Genomic DNA, 13,123 nt, shown 5'->3' with positions numbered 1-13,123 from the left:
ACAAATAAATTTGACAATGTAATGAAGCCCACACAGAATATTTCAAACCAAAATAAATATATAGACTCAACTTAAATCCCATCAAGAAAAAATCTTGATTAATTTAGTGAACATGAAATCAATGAGAATAAAACAAATAAACTTCTATATGATTTCTATAAGAAGGATATAGATAATAGCAACAGCCAACTTTGGAATCAGATGGTTGCTGTGAGTGGCAGTTGTGAAAAGAGAAATCCAAGGTACCCACTGAGACAGAGAAAACTGCCCAATTATTTAAAAGATTATGTCACACGCAATAATCTAAGTGATACAGAAAGCATGAGTTCCTATGAAACAAAAATTAGCTCTGGGACATACTATGAAGCCATAAATTCCTCAGATGCAGACAAATGGAATTTGGCAATGGAGAAGGAGACGGATTCCTTAAAGGAAAACAGTACTTTTACTCTACCAATTCTTAGTAGGTTGTTCCAATTGTTTCCACTATATGAGTCGTAAAAATTGGAACAACCTACTAAGAACTTCTGCAAGAAAATTTTAATCAAAATATTATTGACCTATATATGTTTGTGAAAGCTGATGGAAATAAATAATTATTATCTGATGGGTTAATCATATTATGATTGTCGCGAATAACTTAGACACAGTAATGGTTTGACGACCCTACTGAAGTAAAAATTTAACATGTAAAACTTAGGTTAGATCTCCCAATATTTTGGTGTGGACTTCATAGTTAAACCAAATGGAATACAAGTGAACCAACAAGCATATGCTGAGAAAGTACTAAGAAAATCTAATATGCTAGACTGCAAACCCAGACTAACACTCTGTGAATAGAAATTAATTTTTCTAAAGAATTCTACGAAGTACAGAGAGGCTATAGGAATCTTAGTTTATCTATCTATTTACACCAGAACTGATATTTCATGGGTCATAAATAAATTATCCCAATACAACAAACACTGGAATGCATTGAAACATGTGTTCAGATATCTAAAGGGAACTAAACGTTTTTGCTTATTGTTCAGTAAATAAGAAAGCGGCTTGAAGTTGACAGGATTTTAACAAGAAAAGCACATCTGAATATTTCTTCTCCCTAAATAAGCATAGACCTGTTATTGCCTTGGAAAAGGAAAATTACAGTAGCTTTATAGACATGTGATGCTGAATATCCAGCAAATGACACCAGTCATGTAGGAAATACAATACCTCATGCAATTGGTAAACGAAATGAATAACAAAAGAAAACTGGAAGCAACGATATATTCATACAATCAGAGTGCATAAAAATGCTGATATCATTATACAAACAGATGACTATAGTTAATTAATGACCAAATTTGGCTTGATATACCATACTTCCTCAGGGTCGGTCCCATAAACATATACCCCAGCAGGGTGTTCTGTTTGCCCAATCCTGCTTCATGGGACCAATTAGTATAACTAGCCTATCTCTAGTCCCTAATCGCAGTGGCTAACTCTAAGTCCCCATGTGTAGTGATGGATCTTTCAAAATGTAATCAGACACTTGTCACTGGAACTACTGCTCAGAGCACACAAAACATACATTGCTCTAAGTCCATGTGGTAATACCTTTAGTACACTAGCTAGCTATTCATTGTCAGATGCAGTGATTTAAGTTCTTGTAGGTACTTTAGTAAATGGCTGGTTGTGGTATCATCACTGTAAATAACAGGGTTTTCAAATCAAAGCAACTCAATAATAAGTCAGAGATCATTTTTTTATAAACAGGAACCAAATATTTCAGGGTACACTTTGTACAAAGGAAAGTTAGTTCTTAATGTTCATGATGCATGATGTTTTCACTTAGATTCGTTCAGACAAACTTCTCAGTCAAAGGAGGAAGAGATTTTCAACTTAGCTCTTTTGGGGAGGTTATCTAGCCCTGGGTAAAAGCCCCCCCCCCCCCAAAAAAAAAAAACTGAGGTGTGTTCTCTTCGATATCTGCAGAAGTTCTCTTTCATTTGCCAAACACAATGGATTTCTTATGGAACCCCAATTCTGACCACTATCTCTTTGAGATTAGCATTTATTCTGTCGTTTGGAGATTACCCCTTCCCTTCTATTGTCTTTCTCTTATTTTTTCTTTCCTCTTTATCCATATCCATCTCCATATCTCTCTTTAACTCTCTTTTTCGTTTCTCTCTCTCTCTCTCTCTCTCTCTCTTTCTCTCTCTCTCTCTTTAACCATATCTTTCTTACTCTCTTTTTTGTTTTTCTTCCTTTCTCGCAAACTCCTTTGCTCCAAAGAAACTTTATGATCAGCTATGCCTTTCCATCTTTCAAGTTAATTCTTATCATCTACAAGGTGGTCTTATCACTTTAATATAAAATACATAGTCTACTGACGATATCTTCATGGATGTCAGGGCAGACTTCAAGACGCCAATGTCGACTTCACTTTGCTAAGACACGTTTCAAGACTCCAAGCATAGTTTTGGGACACAATTGCCATTTTAGGTCAATTTTCAAAACAGATAATGTATAAGTGTTATACCATTTTTCTAAACCAAAATTTCACGAGGAATCCAATAAAACAAAAACGAATACAAAATTTTGATGGGAAACCATGTTTTCAAGCAATTCTTTCATATTGCGCAGAGGAAAATATTCAGAGAAAATGTTTTAATAAAAATATTTGTTAGAAATGAAAAGGAATGTTAGTTTTCATGACTAACACAAACAGGAATACAAATAATCGATAAACAAGTATACATGATAGACATCAGCTGCTGGTCATGAGTGATACATGTTGATGACGGTTTTATAAGGGAAGATGTATCAGGTATGTTTCTCCAATTGATCTGATGTTAAATCCCCAGAGAACTGTTATCTGTCAATTTTTGTTGTAAATGTTATGTGTCTATTGAACTGTATCTGTGAATATATCGAGACATACAAACATGAGAAAACTAGACGATGATAGGCACACTCATAAATATTTACACATTATATACACTCGTTTATATAGCTCCCCTAAGAATACAACAGTTTTGTGATAAGCTTCAGGAATTAAAAAGTGAGGATAATTTAAGATCTTGCACAAGTTTAGTTCATCTGCCATATGGATAGAAATGTAATATTATTTGCTATCTGGAGCTGAGAGATTTAAAATATCCAAAAATGGCTGGTTCAAACGCAATCGACATAATATTCTCAAATGAAGAAATATTACTGTGTAGTGGAAGTTGTTGAATGTTGTCTATCACATTGAAAAAGTAGTATTTATAGATGAAAAACAAAGCTCACTAAATGAGTAAGTTACACAATAATAGAAAAAATGGATAATTACCCTCCTCCAACAATCATGATGTCACTTTTACCACAACTGATAAAGATGCCCAACAGTTTGTCTTAATCTTCACTATGGATTCCATAAACCACTTGATCCGAAATTCCCTGAATGCGAGCTAATGCAACACTCAATGATTTGATAATCGGCCCTTCCCATGTCTGAGATATCTCCAAAGCATGTGGGTCTTATATCATTCCTGATATAGTAATACAGAAATGCTCTGCTGAGCAGGGCCATGTCCTCGCCAAATTCTACAACAAATGCCCTGTTGAATCTTGCTTCCCTGAAAGCTTACAATTTGCTTCTGTATTACGAATGTTCAAGCATTCTGGTGAAATAACTGACTCACAGAATTATTGCTTGCATCTGTCTCGTCTTATTCATCACTAAAATCTTTGAACCATTAATCAACGCAGCGATAATCCACTATTTCATTACTGCTAAATTTAATACGTTCTACTGCAGATATCCTATCATTTCTGAATGCATATACCTTGCACTGAACAAGGCAGGTGGAGTTAAGGCATTGTACATTATTACTGAACAAATATTTTATATAATCAGATCTTAACCTAAATGATTCAGATTGTTCTTGATGGCCGTACATCTAAACAACATAACAGTTATGCAGGTGTGCCTCAGGGATCGATTCTTAGACATCCCTGATTTTCATAAACAACCTTCTTGATAGAATTGTGTCAAAGCTGGGTATATTTGCTGATGAGACTATGCTCTATTTCAGACATGTGACCAAACGAATGTACCCATATCCAAGGCAATGGCCGAATCCTTACAAAATGATCTCTAGTGTGTAGTTAAATGTAGCCATACAGGGATAGAAAACATTTAATGCTACTAAGACAAAGCTCCTTTCTTTTAACAATTATAAGAAATCGCTTCAACCATCGATTGCCATGGCTGATATCTCTCTTCCTGGGAGATATCAGTCATGACAATAACATTTTTCGGACAAACAGTCACAGGTAACATGAATTGGAACAAATGCATAGAAGATACCACCAAGTCAGCTGCAAAGAAAGTGGGCTCCCTATACTATGCTAGAAAACTCTTCACATGTGCTCCAATAAACTTGCTGCACTGGTGACCTTTTGATGCTGGCAATCAACAAAATCTTACCCTTTATTTGTACAGATCCTAGATGCTGGAAGACTTTCTACTTAAACTGTTAGCAGTTGGAATTTTCTCTCTTTTTCTTGTTTACCAACTGTATCAAGATGCAGAAATTTAAATGTAATGTAAAAAAAAAAAGATCTCATTGAACACCTTCTCTCTAAGATTGTCCCTATAAATATGATCCTTAATTCACAATAGCCTCTTATGTCAAAATGAAAACGTGCTTGCTAGAGGTTAGGGTTAAAAGTGAAAAATAAAATAAAACAAATTTTTGGAAATGGTGGATATCTTCACCTCCGATTCATTTTTGCAATTCACGGATATGGTTGACATCTGTATATATTTTAATATACATGCTTCATAACGGATACTACATTTTCGGTTGCATTCAATCTGCCAAGAATTTTTAAAAATCCTTAATTGAGAACTATTATCTTTCCTTTGAGGACGCAAGAATACTCCATATTTAATCATTTAATAAAAAAATAAAAATAAAAATAAAATATAGGTAAAATTTTATTTTTGTCCCTAAACTGGCGTGAGTATGTGACGTCAATGTAAAATTAGCACTTTGCTGCCAGTGTTGTAGTGGACTGGTGGGTATATTATTATACATATCCCCCAGTCGTACAAAATAGGAGAAATGGTTTGAATTGGGAAAGGAAAAATGAATTGCTTTGAGGAAGGAATGAACAACGCGTTTACTTGAATTAAACGAACAGGAATTTATTTTGTGAAGAAACAAATGAAAGAAAAGGGTACAACACGTGTTCATGTCCGCGTTCGTCTCTCGCCGTTTACTGGTGAGAAGGAAAGTCTATTGTTATAGAGAGAGAAAGGGAGAAAGTCAATCCAGTTTGGTGTGCGTCTCTCGCTGTTAGCTGGTGAGAAGGGAAGTCTGTTGTAGTATAGAGAGAGAGAGAGAGAGAGAGAAAGAGAGAAAATGAGAAAAAGTCAATCCAGGCCATGGACATAGAAAACGTGTAAGGTGTACGTACAGTCTGTTAGCTCGTGCCCCATATATAGTCGCAGGGGACGTGATGCGCGCGGGCGCCCCGAAAGGGAAAGAATGGTCCGACGACCGCTCAGCTCAAGAGCTAAGTCGAAAAAGGGGTGGAAACAGCTTGTCTCTTCCTTTTATAGTTGTTTCCGGTGTGTCTTTTCGCATGTGTGGATTTCCTTTGAAAGGGAAGTGACGTTGTCCATGTGTGCGTACGTGTGCACATATGTGAGTACATGTGTGTATGTTAGCGTGTGTGTGTATACGCGTGAATGTGAGTGTATGTATGCGAACGTGAATTTATGTACGTGTGTGAGCGTGCGCGCGTATGTTTGCGTGTGTGTATGTATATGATAAGTGATATGGCTTGAAATGTGAACGCGTGTTTTTGTGTGAGACTAGAAAAGGCTCGCGCAGTGTTAAGCTAATAAAAGTCTCCTAATTTTATCTGTTACTGTTGCAGTGTTGCATCATTCAATTTTAGCTGATGTTTGTTATATGAAAAACCTGAAACGTTTTTTGTTTTTTTTAATTTTATTGTTAAAACAAAATTTCTTTTATGAATGGATTTAAAATATAAAATTTTCTTTTTCTTTTTTTTTAACTTTACAATTAAACAACAAACTGTTTTTTTTGTTTTTTTTATTCACATTTTTCAAATAAAATCATTTTTTTCAGTGTTTTTATTTTGCTTTTTACAGCTGGATTTGGAACTTGATGAAATAATAACCCGAAACACTTTTTAGTGATAATGTCAGTTGGTCTGGAAGAATGAAGCCACTTGATGTCTGGACGTAACTGACTGAAATTGAATTTTGAATAAGAAAAGGGTCGCCACAGAAAACACCAACATCTCCTTTAAAAAATAAATCAACACGAGAATATAAAGAGAGTTGCTTGGTAAGCTGACTTTTGTCAAAATTGAATATAATATTGAATTCCAAAACAAATGATACCTACGTAATTGTCATGTTGCAAAGTGTAACATATCCAAAAATAACGAAAAACGATAAGATAGAAAAAGAATTATTAATGAAAAATATTTTCCGGCACTGTTGAATATGTCATCACTGGTCTGAGGGAGATAACTCTTTTTTTTACTAAGACATTAGCTTACAATAAACGCCCACTTTTTGGTTATTTTAGCTCCCTATTTCGTATGTTTGTTTTTATAAGTGGGGGGAGGGGAATTATTCATTATTTAAATGATATAAAAAGTCGAATTAAATCCGAAATTCTTCAGGAAATGCCACAAAAAATTTTTAATATGATTCTTTAATTAAAAAATAAAAAACAAACTTTCATTTTTTAAACAGTTTGTAACTTCTTTAATTTGTTTTTCATACAATTTGGGATGCTAAGACCAACATAAGATCAAAGTGTAGTATCTGTTCTGGTGCTGCACTTCACTTTTTCTGTCCTTGGTCGGTGGAGGAGAAATCCTTCATGACTGACACATTTCTATTTTTGTTCCTATCCAGAGTGCCCCTTTTTGGATGCTGGATTTTCCCCGCATTAAAAAACCGACCTTGTGTCTAACTCTGTCCACGTGGGAAGGCAAGTAAATAGGAAGATAAAAGAGGCTGATATTTGGCTTGACAATGAATTCTCTGGAAAAGAATGAAACGCTAGGGTTTGTATTACTGTACACATAGATCCGAAAAAGTTGTCAAAAAACAAATATATAACAAATAAATGTTATCAAAGGCAAGATAAGTTACTTTTCTACCTAACTGGATAATTTTCTAGTGTTTTTATTTACTGTAATATGTTTATTCAGCTCGAAAAACATACAGTGTTTACTGATGTATTGGAAAATTAAAACTGGCGCCCGCGCCCGACTCTCTCTATGACACGGTAAGTTTGGGGAAAAGAGTTAAAAATAAAAAAATATGCAAAATACTGTTAAAACCCCACCGAATATGTCAGCCTATGCTACGGTAACATATATTGAGCGAGTTTCTAACAGTATTTTGTCTATTTTTTTTATTTATAACGCCTTTTCCAAAACCTACCCTGTCAAAAAGAGAGTCGGGTACCATTTTCAATTCTCCAATACATCGGTAAACACTATGTTTTTCGAGCTGAATAAACATGTTACAGTAAATAAAAGCACTAGAAAATTATCCAGTTAGGTAGAAAAGTAACTTATCTTGCCTTTGATAACATTTGTTATATATTTGTTTTTTGACAACTTTTTCGAATTTATGTGTATAGTAATATAAACCCAAACGCTAATTGCAGAGTAAAATGTAATATTTATTAAACAAGTTTGACGACTTTTTAATGAAAAAGTTTCTATTAGGTAAAAATGCTCTAGCGGACCAACTAAAGACTTACCTTTTAAAAGTTGATTTTTGAGGTATTCGGGTCTGTTTTGAATGAATATCACATTTAAAATTGTTGCCGACAAGTTGTTTTTATGATATTAAGACCTGTTTCCTTAATGGTTTCCTCTGGACGCCATCTTGTTCTTTTGAATGTGTGATTGAGCGTAGCAGTGGCGCAGGTGTTATGCTCGATTGCGGATTTAGTTTGTTTTTTTCGTACGTTTGTTTTTTTCATACGTTTGTTTTTTCTTATTAGTTCCTGTGAAAAATGTTTTTGTATTTTTATTTAAAAGAAACAAAAATTCGAATCCAATCCGAGATTCTTCAGGAAATTACCGCAAAAGCTTTTAGTATGATTTTTTGATGATAAAAAAATAATAAAACAAATATTTTGTTTTTATTTTTACTTTATTTTAAATTATTTAAATTTTAGATACTGTAAGCACACACACACACACACGTGTGTGTGTGTGCGTGCTTACAGTATCTAAAATATATATATACATATATATATAATCTCAGTTTTAAAATGTTAAAAAAATAAAAATAAAAATAAATATTTAAATGTAAAAAAGATAAGTAAACGTTTATTTTTAATTAAAGAATTGTACTAAAAACTTTCGTTGAACTTGTTTAATAAATATTACATTTCACTTTGCAATTAGCGTCGCATACTTTTCCAAAGAATTCATTCTCAAGCTCAAATATCAGCTTTTTTTTGTTTGTTTCTTTAAAAAAAAAAAAAAAAAAATTTTTTATTTAAATTCAAATATATTTTCCCCCACAGAAACTAATAAGAAAAAACAAACATACGAGATAGGAAGCTGAAGTGGCCAAAGCTTGGGTGCTCACTGTACTCTAATGTCTTAATAAAATGGAGTTATCTCCCTCAGATCAGTGACGACTTATTCAACAGCGCCCATTTTCCGATAAAACGTGCCAAACATTTTGAATTGCGTTTATGTAAGCAAAAGGGGAAGTAACTCAATTCTCAGCCATTCAGAACGCCAACTTTTTCTTTATTATTTAGACAAATCTAGCGAAATCGCTCGATTTCACATTTTTTTTTTATTAATAATTATTTTTCTATCACACCGTTTTTCGTAATTTTTGAATATGTTACTCTTTGCGACATGACAATTATGAAGGTACCATTTGTTTTATTTGAAATTCAATATTTCGAAGTCCGCTCTTTCGATATAAAATCATTCCAAATCCTTCTTACATACGAGTAAACAACTGAATTCAGTTGTGTTATAAGAACAGACTGTCTTGATATGAGAATAAAAATGTTCTTCATATTGAATTATTTCCTAATCTTGTAACATGTCACATTAATATAAACATATCAGCTTATTAATATTTTATTAACATTAAATATATTAAAATATTTCTGAACAACATTCTGCATGTAGACATTTCTGAGTTTTACTTTTAGTCCTGTTTTACCGATTCTCTTCCTGTTGCAGTGTCCAGCACGCAGTCGTCAGCCATCATATTGGGATTGAGCCAATCCTGATACTTTGTTATAGCAATGTCTTGGTGAAAACTCTCTATGATAATCATCGCTGATTTGATCCAAGATTACTTGGGAAGAAATCCAGATGTGAATAGAAGAAAAGAAGCTTAAACAGCGGTTGTGAACGCAGAATGCAATAATTAGAAATCAATATTAAAGCACATCTTCAGTTATTTCTTGAACGTTTACATGGTTGAACTTACAATCATTATTATCGTTTTTCTTTTTTTTTTTTGAGTTCATGTTTCATTATTAGTTTTGCAAAGGTCAAACCAGAACTTCATTTTCCATTTACTTACATAATTAAAACATTACCTACATATAAGAGCTACTACCTCTTCCTTGTGCTGACCACCTAATGAACATTTGAAACAACATTTTCAGTTTATTAGAAATGCTTTTATCATTGATTTCTTTGCGTGTTTTGTAGTTAAGAGTGTACAACATTGATGCAAGTCATTTACAGATTTCTAGCATTTTATCTCTCCCATCAGCCAATTTTTGTTTAAAATTATACAACTCAATGATCTAAGAGAAAAGTTAAAAAAAAAAAAGAATTTAGAAGTAAACAATTGAATATGGTTGATACAATAGGATGATCTAACCTGAATCACATAGTTATGTATCGAAAATATGGATGTGTTCTCAAAAACCTTGAACACAACACAGATTAACTTTCGTCATATTTGAATCCTGCACATTAAATTAGACAAAAAATTGGTATAAATTGCACCAAAAAATATTTTTTTGTTGGCCAGTATTATTTATTACTAGCAGGCCACCCGATGTTGCCTGGTCATAAAATATGCACATTATATTTTAATTCTTATTTATTATAAGCAGAAATACTGTAGGTATTAAACATAATGTTTAATTTCTTTAAAGAAATGAAGTAAAAAAAAAAAAAAAAAAAAGAAAGAAAAGAAAAGTAACTGAGACGTGCATGCAAGTATTGTTTTTTCTAAACAGTTCACTTCTTATAAAAAAAATACTTGAACTGAGATCGAAACTAAAACCTAAACACAGCGAGTCAAGTACGATAACCATTAGGCCAGCTTGACACTATCTTTAAAAAAATTTTCAAACCTACTTATTAACACAAGTAATCTGCCATGTGAATGATTCATGTATGCACATTCATGAAACTATTGACAAACATAAAAATTTGATGATCTCCCCCCCCACATATACCAATTTTTCCATTTTGACCCATTAGCAGCCTTTTTTTCAGATTAAAAAAAATTTCCACATGTCTGATTACCCTATATACCAAATTTCAAGTCTGTAGATCAAAAATTCATTGAGTGCATAGGTTAAGTGTCTGCGCACACACACATTCTCACTTTTATAGATTTATTGAAATGAAAAATGCAATAATACCAAAAATAACTTTTCAAAAATTTCATGTATTAAAAAGTTGAAATTATTGCATGCAATAATTTTATAGATTACAACAATACTTATAAGTTAACAAAAATTATAGTTTTACATGAATTGTATCAAATCTTATGAGACAAACCGATTGAATATTCATCACATTTAAAAATTTCTACAAGTCACTTTTTTCTTTCATGTAAATCATTAATTTTATCCAATTTTTGCATATATTGTAAACAATTCAAATTTTTAAGGACAAATGACAAAAATATAAAAACCAGAAGAAAATACTTGCGGATCTATATATTGATGTCTGTCATAGTAACAGTAGCTGTCGGCTAATTGATATACATCTGCTGATAATATTTTTTTGTCTTTTTTTTCAAGTAGAATTTTTAAAGAGAAAAGTGACAGTCTTCTAGAAGTGGAAGTGTCAGCTATACTAATACAATTACAAAATATTTTACACTTTTACCTGGTCATGACTGACAGAATGAGAGCAAGGTACCCTTGTGAATTAAATGTAAGCTTCTGTTAGAAATTTGCTATAGATTCCAAAGTTTGACAGAAAGCTTCCCTAGCTCGATAAGATATACTTAAAGATCAGAGGTCACACTAGCAAAAAACGTTGAGAAAATAACAGCTAAGATGGGAACAATACTTTGAATAATGCAAATCATTAAACTTAATCTCAAAAATCAGGAAAAAATATGACGCATTAATTTTGTTAATCTCCCCCAACAGATCTATTTCTTGCAGAAATGGCAGCCAATTTATAAATTGGAGAAGTCGTATAACAGTGCAATTAAATAATTTGTAATAATTGTTAATGCCTAACCGGATAGTAACTTGTTTCTGTGCATCTGCTGATTGTGATGATTTTTTTTTGTTTATAATTATATATTTTTTTTTAATAGGATTTTTAAAAGTGAAATTTAAAAAGATATATTTTGGTCACTAAATTATTACTTGAAACAATTATCTGAAAAAAAAAAAAAAAAGTTTTATCCATGAAGAATTTAAGAATAAGCACAATAAGAAATAAAAAAAACGATTTTGGCCTAATGTTTTCATCCATTCAAGTGGATAAAAGCTCAAAATTGTTACAACAGAAATATTCAACTTCATTTCAACCAAAATGACCGATTTACTTTTGTTTAGAATAAGTTGAATGGAGCAAAACATGTTAATCTTTCAGTTAAATGTTATTTCCAAACCAGAATAAATGATAATTGCTTAAATGTAAAAGTTTTAGATCAAGGGTGAACACACATTTTCAGCATAAAAGCTACTTATGACACGACCAAGTCTAAATAATCTACGACCTACTAAAAATGCAAGACACATTATTTATAAATATATTGTAAATTATTTTTATATGTACAGTATATGCAGGTGTATGTTGCATTACTGCATCAGCTCATATTGCACGGTACAGCTCTGTACATTTTTGTGTCATTAGCTTACTCTGAAGACTTGCATTAGATGGAATAACCAGGAATGCATAGCTCGCCTTAAGCAGACTTATAGATGCTCATCAGCCAAGGTGGAGAGGTATTTGGATTTTATAACCCCTATGTGGGGAAATGGTGATTCACATAAAAAACTACACCCATAAAATACATTTTTGTTATTACCTTACTCTGATGACTTGCATTAGATAGAATCAGTTAGGGATTCATTGTCCGGACAGTAATTGCTAATAGCCAGCCTCAAGCAGACTTAGATGCTCATCAGTCATGGTGGAGAGGTATTTGGACTTAATGATCTTTATGTGGGAAAAGTTGACTCACGCAAATAAGTACACCCAAATAATGCAGTTAAGGTAGCACATTTACTGATGTTGTGGTCTTTTGTGAGTAAATTCCATAATCCATGCACTCTGCATCAGCTGAATTTTGGCTTACAGTGCCAGAATCTCATCCCTCACTCCAGAAGAGTTCAGATTGCAATTTTTGATGTGTGAAACCTCAGCCTCTTTTTAGAAAGGGCAGCACATGAATGGAGCAATAAGCTCGAGTAAAGCAAAGTCTTGAAAGTGTTTATCGAACTTTGATGGACAATTTGTTTTATCTGGTATGTACTCTCAAGCTGTGCACATGACTGCTTGTATCTTCAGCTCTGCTGCGAGGTTCTCAAAGTTTGCCAGCACTAACATTTATTTTTCAATACCATGCAAAAGTCTCTGCAATCGACCAGTCGATTGTGATCGACGTAATGGACACCCTTCTTTTAGATTATCATAATTGAAAGTTAAACACATACAAATGAAAACTGATAAAATTTGATTTTAAAATAGGAATGACTTCAAGGCATCAGTTTAAAGGCGTACAAAGTATTTTTGATTTTCACATTGTAAAGTAAAACCTCGTTTCAAAAATTGAAAATTTTTAAGGGATTTATATTCAATCATTTTAGAATTTACTCCATGGTTTGAATTTGAT

At 32.7% G+C, this 13,123-nt stretch overlaps 1 protein-coding gene across 2 annotated transcripts in view; it reads left to right on the top strand.

The window, feature by feature from the left end:
• The window catches only part of LOC145295863 (uncharacterized), a 47,859-nt gene extending 34,784 nt beyond the window's left edge, over positions 1 to 13,075 (top strand). The window contains exons 3-4 of one of the 2 annotated variants that reach the window (XM_080141598.1): positions 6,155 to 6,353; positions 9,253 to 13,075. The gene's annotated coding sequence lies outside the window, so the exon portion shown is untranslated. Of the gene's footprint in view, positions 1 to 6,154; positions 6,443 to 9,252 lie in introns of those variants that run through there. The other variant, XM_080141600.1, reaches the window with a different exon arrangement.
• The last annotated feature ends 48 nt before the right edge of the window (positions 13,076 to 13,123 follow it).

Source organism: Euprymna scolopes, chromosome 16 (assembly GCF_053919585.1).
Source record: "Euprymna scolopes isolate OS-2025 chromosome 16, ASM5391958v1, whole genome shotgun sequence".
In the NCBI taxonomy this organism is placed as follows: Eukaryota; Metazoa; Mollusca; class Cephalopoda; order Sepiida; family Sepiolidae; genus Euprymna; species Euprymna scolopes.
The sequence above is the reverse complement of the archived record's forward strand: the minus strand, read 5'-3'. Positions and strand labels throughout refer to the sequence as shown.